This window comes from Lacerta agilis, chromosome 8 (assembly GCF_009819535.1).
Source record: "Lacerta agilis isolate rLacAgi1 chromosome 8, rLacAgi1.pri, whole genome shotgun sequence".
Taxonomy (NCBI): Eukaryota; Metazoa; Chordata; class Lepidosauria; order Squamata; family Lacertidae; genus Lacerta; species Lacerta agilis.
The window spans coordinates 71,584,508-71,601,321 of NC_046319.1; the positions used below are offsets into that span (position 1 = coordinate 71,584,508).

Here is a 16,814-nt window from a genome sequence, read left to right on the forward strand (position 1 = left end):
AACTCCTTTTGCTTTTCAGTTCCAGAACGGAATACCAGAGCCAATGGGAAGATTTGCCCAGGCTGCTCGTCTGACAAAGGCGACTGTTCTGCAGCGGTCACAGAATGTATTGGATCTGAAACTTACTGTGTTAGTTATGTCACACTTACAGGTATTTCTGATTCTGTTGCTACGGCCCTTTTGAGCTTTTGCTACTCCTGCTGTGAAATGCCTTTTAGCAGCACTGTTGGATAGTAGCTTGGGCCAAGTTGGATTTGATGTGAACAGCATGAACAGCTTTCTTGATGCATACATAGCAATCACAGAAATGCTTAGCACCTATGATTAAGGCAGGAAGGATCCCTGGGAGGTTAGCATGGTCTGCTATCCTCCCATCCTAGTAGTGATTTCAGCCAGGAAGGATGAGCCCACTTGTTAGTGACATTAGCCAATAAGAATTGCAGTGAAGGGTCTTTGCTGGGCAGCTAACTTCTCCTTCAATGATTTTGGCACAGCAGCGGTGTGTGTGTGTGTGTGTGTGTGTGTGTGTGAGAGAGAGAGAGAGAGAGAGAGAGCAGACAGAAGGAGAGGTGTGGTGTTTGGCAAGGTGTTCTTGGAGGAAGAAGGGGAACAAAGGGGAGAACTTGGGAGCCATGGCGAACTGCTGCTTTGAACCCAAGCTCATTGAAGTTACAAGAGGGTCAATGAGGGACACTCCTGGGGCCTCATGTTCTGCACTCCCTTAATAGAAGGCTTTAGGTGTAAATATGTGTAAAATAAACCATATTTTTAAAAAGACACTAGTCCCCACTACTGTGCCTTGATTCTCAACAGAAACATGACCCTGGGAAAGCGCCTGGAACCCCTAGAGTCTCACGCAGACGCTTGGTGGATATTGGAGTGGCATGTAACACTATATATCATGGTTAGATGCATTTTTCGGTGTGATCAGTTACTGGATCTTCTGACCACTCATCTTTTTGTTTTTCTGCACAGAGAAGAATGTCGTAATCAGCTCCAGGAAGGGCTGCACTCGTGAAGGCATCTGCACCCAGTTAAAAACATTTGACGGAGGGATTTTTCATGATGTTAATCGTGTTAAAAATGTTCAGTGTTCCCCAGCCATGGCAGCCTCCACTTCTTCTTCTCCTCCTCCTCCTCTCTTCCTTCCCCTCCCATTCGGGTTCCTTCTCCTGGCTCTCCTGCTGACGAAGCTTCTCTTGAAATGAGCTTCTTGCACCATTTCACTGCTGAAGAAAGATGCCTCTTGTTTTTGAGTTTCAGAGGGATTTGCCTTCCTCTATGCTTTATTGAGTGAAATAAATAAAAGTTTTTTGGGGGATGAGTCAGCACCATTTTCCTGTTCTATTGACCCACTGATCAGATTGCCCAGGGATCAGAGGTGAAATAACTATTTGCCTGCTTTCAACATCTGGAGGCATTGGGCGCAGCCCTGACCTTCTTGAGGGAAGGGTGGGCTCAGAAAGTGCTGACTGAATAGATTCAATGTTTTGCTGAGAGAGAAGATGAATGAACGCTGGAATAGAAACAATGTTTAGTTTTTGTCTGTTTCTGTTGATCAAATTCTTCAGAGGTCAAATTCTTCATGCCGTACCCAACTGCACCCCACACAGTCGGGAGACCTGCTTTCCTGTGCAACCCCAGCTTAGGTAAAGAATTTTCCATCCCTTGTGGCTATCTGTAGTTTGTCAGCAGTTGCTGAAGTATCCATGCACTAGACTAGGGGAATCTAGCAGAAAGGGGGTTGACCCTCTGCCTAGCTACAGCTTTTAATGTTGTGAACAGCTATGTGATCTTTGGATGAAAGGCGGTATATAAATTTAATAAGTAATAGTTAAGTAATAGATGATGTCACCACCTAGGAACAACTTTGTTTGGAGTTAAGTTAGTGGTAATAAAGCACGTGAACAAGTCAGACCTGTCTCAGCTCTCTTAATAATATGGCTCCCATGATAGCTTGAGCTAACAGCTGTGCTAGTAAATGAAGAGGGGCATTTTACTGCATTCTGGCAAGTTTGGGGAGGCTGGAAGGTGTAAAAGAGAAACCTTCACTTCTCTGCCTCTCAGTGTTTAGGTAAGAGAAATAATAATAGGTAATCTCTGCCAACCCATCCGAAACTTGGACCGTGTACACCTTACCCACTTTGATAATCTTCTCGAGCAGTAATCTTGTTTGATGTGCTTCTATCTGATTAGAAAATGAATGCTTGAGATGGAATTTTATTCCAAGTAGGCTTGCTAAGATGTATAAGACTGAATTAGATAAGTGCTGGGGATGCAAAGAGATTGATGGAACCTTCTTTCATATGTGGTGGACTTGTAAAAGGGTAAAAGAATATTGGGAAATGACCCATAATGAATTGAAAAAAATGTTCAGAAGTACCTTCTAAAAAAGCCCAGAGTTCATTCTGTTGGAGATAATTCAGACTGAAATTCCCAGGTGTCAAAAAAGGTTATTTATGTATGTCACTGCTGCAGCCCGTGTTATGTTAGCCAAAAAATGGAAAACGAGCGAGGTCCCAACCAAAGAAACATGGCAACTTAAGTTGACAGAATATGCACAGCTTGCAGACTTAACATATACAGGTAGAATAAGAGAACAAGAAGAACATACATTTAGAGAAGACTGGAAAATGTTTATTGAATATATGGGAAATAACTGTACAGCTGAAAACGATGGCAGCATTAAGATAAATTCAACAGTGTAAATAAGTTTTGATGGATGTAATAATGGAATACTGAATGGTATAGTTTTTGTAAAATATGCAGGGATTTATGATATGCAAAATGAACCATAGAAAGAGAAGAAAGGAAGTAATTGATATCTTAAGGATGTAAAAATGAGAAAAAAGAAAATGAATGCTTGGAGGGTCAGGTAAATTAATAAATGGAAATGATATTTGTACACCGTAGGGATGTTTCTGAAAATGTCCTTACCATGGCCAATTTTGCACTCACCGAGGGTGTACCACTAATAGGTGGTACACAAATCAATTTTCACAAATTTGTGGAGGATAAGGCATTCAATGGGGGTGGGGGAGGTTGGGCAATGGGGAGGGGACCATCTGTTCAAACCACCTGGGGAACTGTAGCTCTGTCAGGGGAGTTTGCGGCCACCCCTAACAACTCCTAGCACCCTTAAACTATAGTTTGTTGTTGTTCAGTCGTTCAGTCGTGTCCGACTCTTCGTGACCCCATGGACCAGAGCACGCCAGGCACGCCTATCCTTCACTGCCTCTCGCAGTTTGGCCAAACTCATGTTAGTAGCTTCGAGAACACTGTCCAACCATCTCATCCTCTGTCGTCCCCTTCTCCTTGTGCTCTCCATCTTTCCCAACATCAGGGTCTTTTCTAGGGATTCTTCTCTTCTCATGAGGTGGCCAAAGTACTGGAGCCTCAACTTCAGGATCTGTCCTTCTAGTGAGTACTCGGGGCTGATTTCTTTGAGAATGGATAGGTTTGATATTCTTGCAGTCCATGGGACTCTCAAGAGTCTCCTCCAGCACCATAATTCAAAAGCATCAATTCTACGGCGATCAGCCTTCTTTATGGTCCAGCTCTCACTTCCGTACATTACTACTGGGAAAACCATAGCTTTAACTATACGGACCTTTGTCGGCAAGGTGATGTCTTTGCTTTTTAAGATGCTGTCTAGGTTTGTCATTGCTTTTCTCCCAAGAAGCAGGCGTCTTCTAATTTCGTGACTGCTGTCACCATCTGCAGTGATCATGGAACCCAAGAAAGTGAAATCCCTCACTGCCTCCATTTCTTCACCTTCTATTTGCCAGGAGGTGATGGTACCAGTGGCCATGATCTTAGTTTTTTTGATGTTGAGCTTCAGACCATATTTTGCGCTCTCTTCTTTCACCCTCATTAAAAGGTTCTTTAATTCTTCCTCACTTTCTGCCATCAAGGTAGTATCATCAGCATATCTGAGGTTGTTGATATTTTTTCCGGCAATCTTAATTCCGGTTGGGGATTCATCCAGTCCAGCCTTTCGCATGATGAATTCTGCATATAAGTTAAATAAGCAGGGAGACAATATACAGCCTTGTCGTACTCCTTTCCCAATTTTGAACCAATCAGTTGTTCCATATCCAGTTCTAACTGTAGCTTCTTGCCCACATAGAGATTTCTCAGGAGACAAATGAGGTGATCCGGCACTCCCATTTCTTTAAGAAAACTATAGTTACCAGGATATGAAAATGATATATTGATGGTATCTAACACCGAGTAAATTGGCAAAAAAAATGTATACAGTGGTATATCGCAAGACGAATGCCTCGCGCAACGAAAAACTCACTAGATGAAAGGGTTTTGTGATTTTTTAGGTGACTCGCAAGATGAATTTTTCTATGGTCGTGCTTCACAAGACGAAAATTTCAATGCATTCCTATGGGAAACCGTGCTTCGCAAGATGAAAATTTCACAATACGAAATGACTCACGGAACGAATTAATTTCGTCTTGCAAGGCACCACTGTAAATTAAATCAAATAAGTGTTGGAAATGTAAAGAGAAATAAGTGGTCTTGTAGTAAGGTTAAAGCTTACTGGAAAATGATATATAATGAATCGAAAGCGATGTTTAAAATAACGTTTGTAAAACAGCCAGAAGATTTTCTTTTGGGGGTTACAGGGACAGAACTACCTAAGCTGTATAGAAACGTATTCATGTATGCTACTACAGCGATGAGAATGTTACTCGCCCCAAAATGGAGAGAAGCAGAAGTCCCAGCAAAGGAAGAATGGGTCCAAAAACGTATGCAGAATATGCAGAAATGGCAAAACTTACCGGAAGAAGTAAGAAATCAAGATAACAAACATTTTATAAAAGAATGGGAATGGCTTATTGAATGTTTACAGATAAATTATAAACAGGTAAGAACATTGGCAGGATTGTTGCAATAACCTACAGTTTCATAGAAGTATATATTCAAAGTGGTTGAATAAATGAGCAAATTACGTTAACTTGGATATGCAGAAGATATTAAAAATAAATTTAAGGTGCCACAGAAAGTGGGGGAAGGAAGTTCCAGCGGGGCCAGATTTAGGTTTGATGAGGCCCTAAGCTACTGAAGGTAATGGGGCCCTTTATATGACCAGCTTTCCTTTGCCAACAACAAATTATCACTGTTTTTTGTGCTGAATATATGCTATATGGTAATTTATGGACCTAATATTTATATAAAGCCATTTGCACATAACAAAATATGTATTTTATCAAAGTAATTTATATAGAAATGAGCAAACCAGTGATATTTTAGAGAGCAGGCTAGCAGGCGGGGCCCATGATCAGGGATGGCCAACTCCCAAGAGACTGCGATCTACTCACAGAGTTAAAAACTGGAAGTGATCTACCCCCTTTTTGGGGGTCAGGTCAAAGGAAGGATAAAGGCCCATTCTTGGGGGGTTTGGGTCAAAGTTGTTGAGTTTTTTCAGGGAGGAGGTAAAATTTCTTTAGGGGAGCCACAGTTCAGTTTCTTTGGGGGGAGCCAATGATCTACCAGTGATCTACCACAGACGTCCAGTGATCTACTGGTAGATCACAACCTACATGTTGGACATGCTTGACTTACATCATGAGCCCACACAACACAAAACACTGTTGCTGTATGTAGGTTTTATTTTATTTGTTTTTTTAGTCTTCTATTTTGGAAATGTACATCCAGTTTTTTTCCTCCTTTAATCCCCCCCCCCCCCGAGTGTGGGGCCTTAAGCTATAACTTGTTTAGCTTATACAGAAATCCAGCACTGGTTCCCAGGATCCTTTGGCCGGGGTGGGTAGGGAGCCATGACAGTTCCATAGCGGTTCTGTAGCGCTTTGCATTTATTACAGTGGGTCCAAAAACAGGCGCTCGGCGGCTGGGAGTCTGTTTGGAGAGGTTTGTTAACCCAGAGGCCAAAAAGAAGAGGCCCCACCCCCAATTTTGTAGGGGGAAGAAGAAGCTGGGGTGGGGAGAGGGCTGGGCGGCGGCGACAAAGGCTCTTAGCCTGGATAGGACTAGGCCTCAGCCTGCATTCCTGCTCTGATCCACTTTGAAGGTTTTTATTTTCCCCCAAGTGGTAGGTATACACCTTACAAAACAAAACAATGAATGAATTCAAGGCCTGCCAGTTTAACAACAACAACAACAACAATACTGTAAATGACTTATTCCCCCACCCACCCAAACGGGGTTGCCCCAGTCCCTAAGCCCCACGTTGAGGGACATGGATAGAGATATCATCAGACTCCAGCAGGGCAAAGGCCTGCCGTAGGATTGCCTAACAATTGGGAATTTAATAGGCTGCGGGTTAGCTTGCGTGGGGCTGTAGCTTTACAAGGAAGGACCTAGCCATATTCTCCTCCCTCCTGCCCTCTGTGTTATGTATCTTGGTGTTTGCCTATTATGGCCACCAGCTTGGCAGTTTTAAAAGAAGATAAATATTAATTGGCAGAGGCGAAGGTATTGTTGGCAACTCTTTGGTGCAATATTAGCTGCCGGTTTCTAATTGCCACAGTATCAGTGGTCACTAGGAACGATGGTTCAGAGGTTCTCTGGGTGGAAGTTGTTGGGGAACAGAAGTGAAACAGAAAATGGCTCTTATGGATGTTTCTGTCTGTCTGTCTGTCTGTCTATCTATCTATCTATCTATCTATCTATCTATCTATCTATCTATCTATCTCCTGATTGTGTAAAGGCATCTGTTTGGGCCACAGTGGGAAGTTGGATGATGATGATTATTATCAGTGCTTATCAGTCAAAATGGGGGACTCCCATTTTGACTCAAGAAAATCATGATTTTATAGTTCAAATTGGGGGGAAATAAATACAGTAAATGGACAAAAGCACAAAGATTTACAAAATGTTTAGGGGTATGCATCGTCCCCCAAGGAAAAAGCACTGATGATGATGATGATTATTAACCATCCATAGATCTCGGTGATTTGCAACAGAAAAAAATACAATACCCCCCCCCCCCCAAATGCAGAATAAAAGTAAGAACCAAAACAAACCAATAACCCCCGCTCCCTCCTTTTTGGCTTACTTACTTACTTTATTTATTTATTTGGAGCATTCATACCTTGCCCTTCAGCCACGTGCAATCAATTAAAAACAGGACAGACTTTTACAGTCTTAAAAAAATGTGTTACATGAGGGAAAAGAGGTAGAGAGGGAAGGGTGTCTGTGTGGAATCGAACGCATGCAGCAGTTCTTAAACAGTTGCTCTCGTAATAACCAGATGACATAATTGGTTGGGTTAGGTTTGGTCTAATTTTGCCAGTCTCTTGTGGGAAATTTGCAGCTCAGTGGCAAAGCATCTGCTTTGCGTGCAGAGGGTCCCAGGTTCAAATCCAAATTTATTTGCTCCTTGAGTGGGGTAGACAGAGGCCAGTGCCTGATACTCCTCTGGAACAGGTGACTGTGAGGGGTGGGGTGAGTGTCTCCTGCCAAGGAGAGTCAAAAGTCTGACTGGCTTGCAGTGCCAGCTCCAGATTTTTGTAGGCTCTACCAATCCTCCAGCATGGCTGGGGAGTTTCCTGTAATGTGTTTCAGATATTTTGGGAGCATGAGATGAGCATTTGAGAAGCCTCTTAGGATTCTTTGCACAGCAGAAAGAGGTAAGTCTCTTGTTTAGGAGTACAGTGGTACATTGGTTCTCAAACTTAATCCATTCCAAAACCAAAGCGTTCCCAAACCAAAGTACGCTTTCCCATAGAAAGTAATGCAAAACGGATTAATCCGTTCCAGACTTTTAAAAACAACCCCTAAAAGTGTGCATGCACACAAAAGCTCATACCAAGAACAAACTTGGTCTCTAAGGTGCTACAGGAAGGATTTTTTATTTTTTATTTTGTTTTGACTATGGCAGACCAACACGGTAACTGTCCCTAAAACAGCAATTTAACATGAATTTTACTATCTAACGAGACCATTGATCCATAAAATGAAAGCAACCGTGTACTGTACTATAAAATAAATAAGACAGTAATGTAGATGATAAAAATTAAAATTAAATGATAGTCATTGTTTGGAAGGGGGGACTTTTATCCATTTCCACAGTCACACAATCAATCAATCAATCAATCAATCAATCAGTAGCTGAACTGGGTTCCACACAGTCACTAAAACAAATTAATCGAAAAAGCCTCAAAAACAAAACGGAAAAAATAGAAAAAAAGTGTGTGTGGGGGGGAGAGCGCCAAACGTAATCCATTCTGGAAGTTGGTTTGACTTCTGAAATGTTCAAAAACCAAGGCCCAGCTTCTGATTGGTGAAGGTGCCCCAGAAACAATAGCCAACAGCTGCATCGGACGTTCGGCTTCTGAAAAGCGTTTGAAAACTGGAACACTTACTTCCGGGTTTTTGGCATTTGAGTACCAAGGCATTTGAGAATCGAGGTACCACTGTACAGCTGGACTGTGTCTTCAGGAAGACAGAGAGCTTGCAAAAACCAGACCTCAACTGCTCGCTCAACTGTCAACATGACTCTTCGGGCAAAGGATAGGGCACTTCTACCTGGAACTCAGGTTTTTAGCTTGTGCTAATGAATTTCCTGCTTGGCAACAAGTCTTAACTTTTGCTTAAATCTTGCTTAAATTTTGCTTAAATCTTGCTGCCCTGAATGTTTTAGCAGATACTTTGAGTCACAACATTTGCTTCATTGAAGGAGCTTTTGAACCATCGCCATGCAGGCTCTTCTGGGAATTTTCTTCTTCTCTCTGCTAACTACAGGTAAGGGGCAGCTGGAAGCTCCTCATGGTATCAGGGTGGGAGATTTATTTCATTATGAAATCTGTGTTCTTCAACCTAGAGGCCCTGGACTGCAACAATCATAATCCCGGGCCATCGACTGTAAAACACTGAATTACATCCAAGCTGGTATGACTTGGTGTCTATTCATTTATATGACTATCCAGTTGGGATGGCTGAATTTCTCTCTCAGCTCATCATTTTTCCAATTTAAATTTTGTTCTCCATATTTCTGCATGAGTTTCAGATTATTGTTTTTTAAATCCTCGGGAAAATTAATCAGCATCTTCAAAAAAAGCCTCAAAAACGCAAAATAAATAGCAAAAAAGCACCAAACTAAAAATTAAAAAAAAATCAGCTCCTCCTCCTCCTTTACTGCCACCGCTGGAGCCAATCACCCCATTGCCACTTTTGGAGAGAGATGCAGACAGAAGCTACAGATCCATTCTAGCCTTTTTATTCTGCCTCTGTCTGCTTCCCTTGGTCGCTGGTTTTTTAAAACATTAGGGGGTGCTTGGGTACACCTGGCAGACACCCAACACATGCTTATGGTAAGATGCAATGTCATGGGCAAGGCTAAAAGTACGGTCCCAATCCTATCTGCTGTCTACAAACCTAACTGCTGTATACAAGAGCAATGCATGAACAGGGTCTGTGTCTGTCCTCTGATCCCAAAGAAATGCAGGAGGGCAAAAATGTATTTAATGTAAATATGCCCCTTTATTTGGCATACGGGTTCGTTTTTTAAAATAAGTAAGGAGTATATGAAGTGCACAGAGCCCTGTTTATAGTTACAAGGTTTTGGAGACCCTGTTTTGTTGTGGGTATATTCTGCAACAATGTCATTAACACAATAGCAGTGTATTACTGGTAGATATGCTCTGCTTTAGTTTGTTCTGGAGAGCTTCGCCAATGCTATTGCATTATTGTTGTAGAGCAGTTTTTTTTTGGGGGGGGGGTATACCCTGATTGGAAATGATGCAATGTGACCGCCCAAAAACGTTTGCAGGCTTAAACAGCACTGAAATGTGTATGACTGCCTTAGTATCACCATTGAGTACAAGTCATCTAAAATATGCAGTAAAAAGGATGCCGGGAAGAGTTCTGAGTTAAATACAAAAACAAAAATAGAGGGGCAGCCATATCAACCCTCTACTTTGGCTGACAGCTTTGAATTCTACCCACCCTGTATCATTCATGCAATTGTCTTCTCTTCCCTTTCTCCAGGTGCCTCTTTGGACTGCGAAATTTGCCGTGGACAAACATTCTGCACTGGCAATAAGGAAACTTGCCCTTCTGATGATGATGTGTGTTACATGACTTTGGCAGAACGCCCAAAAGGTGGACCATAGGAATGAATAGACAGCAGTTTTGCGCAAAACTCATGAATCCACTGGCAGCGTTGGTCCTTCCTAACCTGGAGGACTGCTCACATCCTCAAATGAGAGAGAGAATCTCTTGCCTTCTGTGTGCAGGACATTAGCCCTGCTACTGAGCAACTGTCTCATCCTTCTGTGTGAAGTGTGGAGAAAGCAAGTAGGGTCATGGCCTTCAAAGCCATATGTTGGGTTTTACCCTCGTTCTCAGAAAGCCAGCCCAATCCTTAGCTCAGGGAGTATTGGCTGAGCCTCTACTGCCAAAAAGGAATAGTGTCTCTTCTCATTATATAACTCATTGTGCCTCCATTTTCTTGTCTATAAATGAGTGTTGGGGTGGGGACTCAATATTTCAAGCCTTATTGAATAGCATACTGCATACTAAGTGTCAGGGTACACCAGGATGTTGCTCATGAGTAACTACAGAGTCCTCTTACACTAAAGACTACTTTATTGTGCATAACTATGTACAGTGCAGAGCTAACTAAAACATGACCGCTCAGTCACTTGCAGAATCCGGAAGTGCCCCTCTCCTGTTTCCCGCCCAGCACCAAAGCCTCGGCACCCTAAAATGATGTCTTCTGGGTCTCCTGACCCCCCGATGCTGTGCTGGTGCCGGAAGCTGCAACTCCCCCTCCGATCGCCTCTGGCTGGTGGTGCTGGGTCTCTGCCCAGCATCCCTGACCCTCTGCTCCTCCTCCTCTGGAGAGAGCTCTGGCGATGGGCTTTGAGAGGAGTCAGAAGACAGAAGTGACTGGGGCTCCCTGTACCTGAGCAAGACCTCCTCATGAGGAGGTCCCCTACCCCGATCCTCCTCACTAGGAGGATCTCCTTCCCCGCTCTCCCCGTGAAGAGTACTCCCGCCTGGGCTCTCCTCACAAGAAGGACCTCCCCCCGGGCTCCTCGTGAGGAGAAGGCAAATCCCTGACACTAAGGAAGGGTGAGATTCTCACACTTAATCTCCTTTGGGGCTCTGGGATTTACCCCGCCCAATTTTGTTCTTTACCTCAGTCTGGTTTTCACTTTCTGCCCAGTTCTGTCATGCCACCCTTGAAGTGAAAAAGGTTAGCTTGTGTATGCTTTGTGCATCTTCATCGCCTGTCGTGCATGCCCATTTGACCCATAACCCATGATTCTGCAGGCGTCCCCTTACACCTTCTGAATATACCTTCCTTTCTTCTTTTCTGCAGATAACGCCACAGTTACAAAAGTAGTGAAGGGCTGCCTTTCTCCTGACCTCTGCAAAAATTCGTACGAGATCCATCTTGGACAGAATAAACACATCAGGGAAAGCACTGTCTGCTGCTCGAAGGTGGATTGTTCGCCAGATTCCCCTGAATGTAGGTATTATTTTACAGGCAACTCCCAATTTACACAGGGGTTACGTTCCGAGGCTCCACGCATTTATGCAAAGTCGAGTATATTTGAAACACCATTGGAAAAGCCTCCAAATACCCTCAAAACCTCTGGAAACCCTTTAAAACAAGCAGCACTTACCAATGCCAAACTCTACAACATTCACTCCCTCCAAACCTCCAACTCTCCACAGGCCTCAATGGTCAGTCAAGGGCTCCTGGGATTGCACTTTCAAAGGCTTGTTGGGTTGCTAGGCTCTGTTTTTGTGCCTTTGTGGTGTAGTGGTTAAGAGCAGTAGACTCCTAATCTGGTGAACCGGGTTCGCATCTCCGCTCCTCCACATGCAGCTGCTGTGTGACCTTGGGCTAGTCACACTTCTTTGAAGTCTCTCAGCCCCACTCACCTCACAGAGTGTTTGTTGTGGGGGAAGAAAGGAAATGAGAATGTTAGCCGCTTTGAGAGTCCTTTGGGTAGTGATAAAGCGGGATATCAAGTCCAAACTCTTCTTCTTCTTCTTTTGCCCTTTCTGGGCTCTTTTAAGGAGGTTTTTGCCATTTTTAAAGTATGGGTTTGGCACCATGCATGTTTGTGCAGTTGTGTGCCAATTGGGCACATGCCAATTGGTCATTTGCCTGTGCTCGGTAGCGGGTGACAGAGCAGGGTGGGGCAGTGCTGCATACACTAGAGGGGTGGGCTGAGCCCACTCCTGGTGGCCTGCCCCCATGCACCCTCGCAATTTGCAGTTGAGCGAGTGGGCAGGATCAGTTTCCCAGGCAGCAAGCTCAGCCTGGAAGCTTCCTTGGCTGCCAGGAAAACCATCCCTGGGGCTTCCCTGTTGAATCTCAGTGGACTAGTAGCGTATGCAACCTGCTGTTTTCTGCCCTGAGAGAACTTTGCTGCAAATGGATCCTAGGTATGTTTGTTCCTAAAGCAAACCTTTCCATAGAGCTCAGGTCATTTTCCTGGCATTTTGCCCAGACCAGAAGTCTGACAAGGAGTGTGACTGGCAAAAGATGGATGTGTGGAGAACAATGGACGTGTCCTTCAGGCACATGAAGGAATTCAGCAAGGCAGGTGTGGAGGCCTCCTTGGTCCTGAATGAGCAAGTGTGACCCTGAAGGAGTCACTTTGGACTCACAGCTGTCCATGGAGGTGCAGGTGAATTCTGTGTCCAGGGCAGCTGTCTCCCAGCTCCATCTGGTACGCCGGCTGAGACCCTACCTGCCCGCAGACTTTCTGGCCAGAGTGGTGCATGCTCTAGTTACGGTATGTCCTGCTTGGACTACTGCAATGCGCTCTACGTGGGGCTACCTTTGAAGGTGACCTGGAAACTACAATTAATCCAGAATGCGGCAGCTAGACTGGTGACTGGGAGTGGCCGCCAAGACCATATAACACCATTTCTGAAAGACCTACATTGGCTCCCAGAACATTTCCAAGCACAATTCAAAGTGTTGGTGCTGATCTTTAAAGCTCTAAACAGCCTCGGCCCAGTATACCTGAAGGAGCGTCTCCACCCCCATCATTCATCCCGGCCAGCTCCAAGGGCCTTCTGGCGGTTCCCTCACTGTGAGAAGTGAAGCTACAGGGAACTAGGCAGAGGGCCTTCTTGGTAATGACACCTACCCTGTGGAACACCCTCCCATCAGATGTCAAGGAAACAAACAACTATCTGACTTTTAGAAGACATCTGAAGGCAGCCCTGTTTAGGGAAGTTTTTAATGTTTGATGTTTTATCGTATTTTTAATATTCTGTTGGGAGCTGCCTGGAGTGGCTGGGGAAACCCAGCCAGATGGGCAGGGTATGAATTATTATTATTATTATTAGGCGTCATTTTAGCCCAACACCATGAGGAAAGAAGTAATCACTTTCTACTGTCTAGGCAGTCACAGCATGCATCAAAACGGGTTAGGAAGCTTCAGCTTCTGCTTCTGAACTGCTGGGGGCAGGGGATCACAGGTGGGTATGGATTAGGAATACTTTGTGTAAATTAATCTGCACCACACTGTATCTCCTTAATCCACTTGATTCCTTTTATGTTTCAGTGCCAAGAATGCCCCCCAATGTCAATGGAAAGGTTTGCCCGTCCTGCTATTCTAAAACAGAGGAATGCCCTGAGGAATATGTCTATTGTACTGAAGGGAATACTTTCTGCATAGGTTTTATCACGGTTTCAGGTATTGCTAATTCTGATTTTCGATGCTGCAGTCCATTTCAGTTTTTCTTCTTCCTATGGGATATGGATTGATTTTCAGTATCATTGGGGAAGAATTGTAGCTCTGGGCTATGCTAAACATGGCCGCACCAACACTAGCTTTTCCTGAGATGCAAACAGCATCTTCAGAGAGGTGACCTTTGTGGGGACTGAGGCAGGGAGAGAAAGAGTTAAATTTTCCCCAACCCTGCCCCCTTCATCCCCTTGTCCGCTCAGGCTTTCTTGTGGCTGCTATTTACCCAAGAAAAATGTGCACCTTAAATACATGGATGTAGTTAATGTTGCTTCTAGCATGCTTTCCTTGCAAAACCCCCCAAGCAGAATCACTGGCACTTGCAGTTAAAGGCCATAGATGGAAAAGATCTTCCCTGAGACTCTGGAGAGCCACTGCCAGTCAGAGTAGTGGAACATAATGAGCTAGAGAATGATTTGTCCAGTTGTCTTTTTATTGTGTATTCATGATGATTTGTACTCATTATGCTATCAGGGTGGTGACACACAATTCTCCCTTTCAAGACTGCTGCTGCAAAGGTTCTGGGACAGTCACACTGCTTCATTTTGAATCAGTGCATATCTTGCTGAAATCCCATAACTTTTCCTACCACAAATGTTTATTTTTGTCCTGCTTTCTTTGGGGGGTTAAATCCCCTCCAGACAGGAATAATGTGGTAGCACTGGAAACTCACCACTTACTTCCTATTAGTGTGCCAACAGCATGTTGCCACATACGCCCACAATAAACACCAGCCTGGAGGCACCCGCAGCAGGTGCATAATTGAGCCCCACCCTTCTGCCCATCAACTGATGTCACGAGTGATGTCTTGGCAGGTGGGTATGGTTTGAGGGAAATACCCTCATGTGCCTGGGAGGCCAAAATTGGCCAGCAGGGCAGAGATCCCCCTGCGCTCTCTGGTCTAGTAGCTCAAGGCAGGTAACTTTCGATTCCAGTCACAGCAACCATTTTGGTTAGAAAGCAGAACAGTTGGTTGGGCTCTTTCTTTCTTGCTCTGTATTGTCAGGGGAACCTGTTCCGATTCAGACTTTACCATGGTAACCATGGCAAGAGCTTAGATGGTCTGACAAACTGGGTATTTCCTTGAAACCTCCTCTTTCCTATCCTTAGGCTATTTGCAGTTGACCTTTTCATCTGATGTGATTTCCCGCCTTTATTCCCACTTTTGTATTTTTGTTTGCCAAATAATATTTATTAGTTTTCCAAAATTTTAACAAATTAATGCCAAATTACACAAAATTTAATACAATTTCCCCCCAAAAGTTGACTTTTCACTCTTTGTCCTCAATGTGTCCCTGCTTTCCCCCATTGCTGCTTGATATTAAGTATTTTATATCTAATTCACATTTCATTCCTTATATTCAATTTATTATTATTATTATTAATTATAATAATATTTTTCCATATCCCATTATCCATCAGCTTTTATCAATTCCTGCTCATACATTTACATAATAATATCATAATACCTTAAAAAAACAAAAGAGGTTATACATCCCTCTGTATAACCTCTTTTGCTCCTTTGTTCTAATTTGGTATATCAGCTTAAGGTCAGCCATGATGGATAAAATATATGTGTCCTACCGTGGATAGGTATTTTTTAAATTGAGCAATGGGTTTTGTGTGTGTGTGTGTGTGTGCTATTTCCTGACTCCCCTGACCACTTGCCTTTGATTTCCCTTGCAGATATGAACACCGTAAATAGCACCATGAAGGGCTGCATTTCTGAATCTGGCTGCCAGACACTACAATCAATTAACAGATCGCTTGCTGCCTTTCCTAATATGAAAAATGTGAGCTGTTCCCAGGCCAAGGTCTCTCAAGCCAGCAGGATCTCTCCCTTGTTAGGATACCCCCTCCTGGTTCTCCTGCTGATGAAACTTCTCTTATAATGTCTTTTTTGCAGCATCTCAGCAATGAAGAAATACTCCTCTCTTCCCCCTTTGCCTCTTGCTTTCAGTTTGGCCTTTCAGGGGAATTTGCCTTCTTCTCTGTTGTATTGAGTGAAAGTTAATAAAAGTTGAAAAAAACTGAGATCCTATCTTTGTCTGCCTAAGAACACAGGACTCTGCCTTCTACTGAGTCAAACAATCTAATTCAGTACTGCTTTATGGGCAATGTCTCTCCAGGGTTTCAGAAAGAGTTCTCTGCCAGCCCTATATGGGGATGCTGGGAAAGAGCCCGGTTTGTTCTGCATGGAACTCTACTGCTGAGCCACAGTCCTTCCCTGCTGTTTCTACAGACCTGCCAATCAAAATGCTCAGAGGTCCAAACTCAAAATTGGACCAAAGTCAAGTTACCAACATTTTAAGAAGTGTCAAACTGCATGCAGCAAGAATGGGCTAATGCATGCCCAGGCACTGAGCCAGCCACCCCACAATGTGTATCAGACCACTCATGACATTATTTTTGGTTCAAATTAGGCCACAACTTCATTGATTACAGATGTAAGGAGCTTTGACTTAGGCATTGTGTATAATGTGTATCAACCAGGCCGCCTGCTGGTTGATTCACCTAGAGGTTGATGTGGTGGAGAGTCCCATGACATATATCAAATAGGTACTACCCCACCCAGATTGCCTTGGAAGGAGTGCTATGGCCCTAGTCCTCGTCTGGGCATCTGTACAGGAGCACCTCCTTCAGGATTATTATGATTTATTAATTTTATATAAAGCCCTTCATTTGAAGATCTCGGGGCAGTTCACAAGATTCTCTATGCTTAAAGAAGAGTGCTGCTGTTGTTACTTATCAATTTGATTTTTAACCTGCCTTTCCCCCGAAGGAGCACAGGCAGGCTATACTACTATACAAGATGGCAAACAGCACAATGCAATTAAAAACATCGCAATTTTTTAAAGCAACTAAAAACACTATTCAGTATATATAGAACATTTTTAAGCTGCTGAGCTGGGACTCAGACGGCTGAGCATATGACCCTGGATCAGGGGTCAGCAACCTTTTTCAGCTGTGGGCCGGTCCACCGTCCCTCAGACCATGTGGTGGGCTGGACTATATTTTTTTTGGGGGGGGGGGAATGAACGAATCCCTATGCCCCACAAATAACCCAGAGATGCATTTTAAATTAAAACCACACATTCTACTCATGTAAAAACATGC

The 16,814-nt window shown here is 43.7% G+C and overlaps 2 long non-coding RNA genes across 2 annotated transcripts; both read left to right on the top strand.

Moving 5' to 3' along the window:
* Positions 1-1,308, top strand: LOC117051664. Its single transcript, XR_004427202.1, has 2 exons — positions 1-151; positions 976-1,308. It is a non-coding gene; the product is annotated as an uncharacterized LOC117051664 (long non-coding RNA).
* Positions 1,309-5,837: 4,529 nt separating this feature from the next.
* LOC117051663 lies at positions 5,838-10,086 on the top strand. Its single transcript, XR_004427201.1, has 3 exons — positions 5,838-5,883; positions 8,618-8,718; positions 9,964-10,086. It is a non-coding gene; the product is annotated as an uncharacterized LOC117051663 (long non-coding RNA).
* The last annotated feature ends 6,728 nt before the right edge of the window (positions 10,087-16,814 follow it).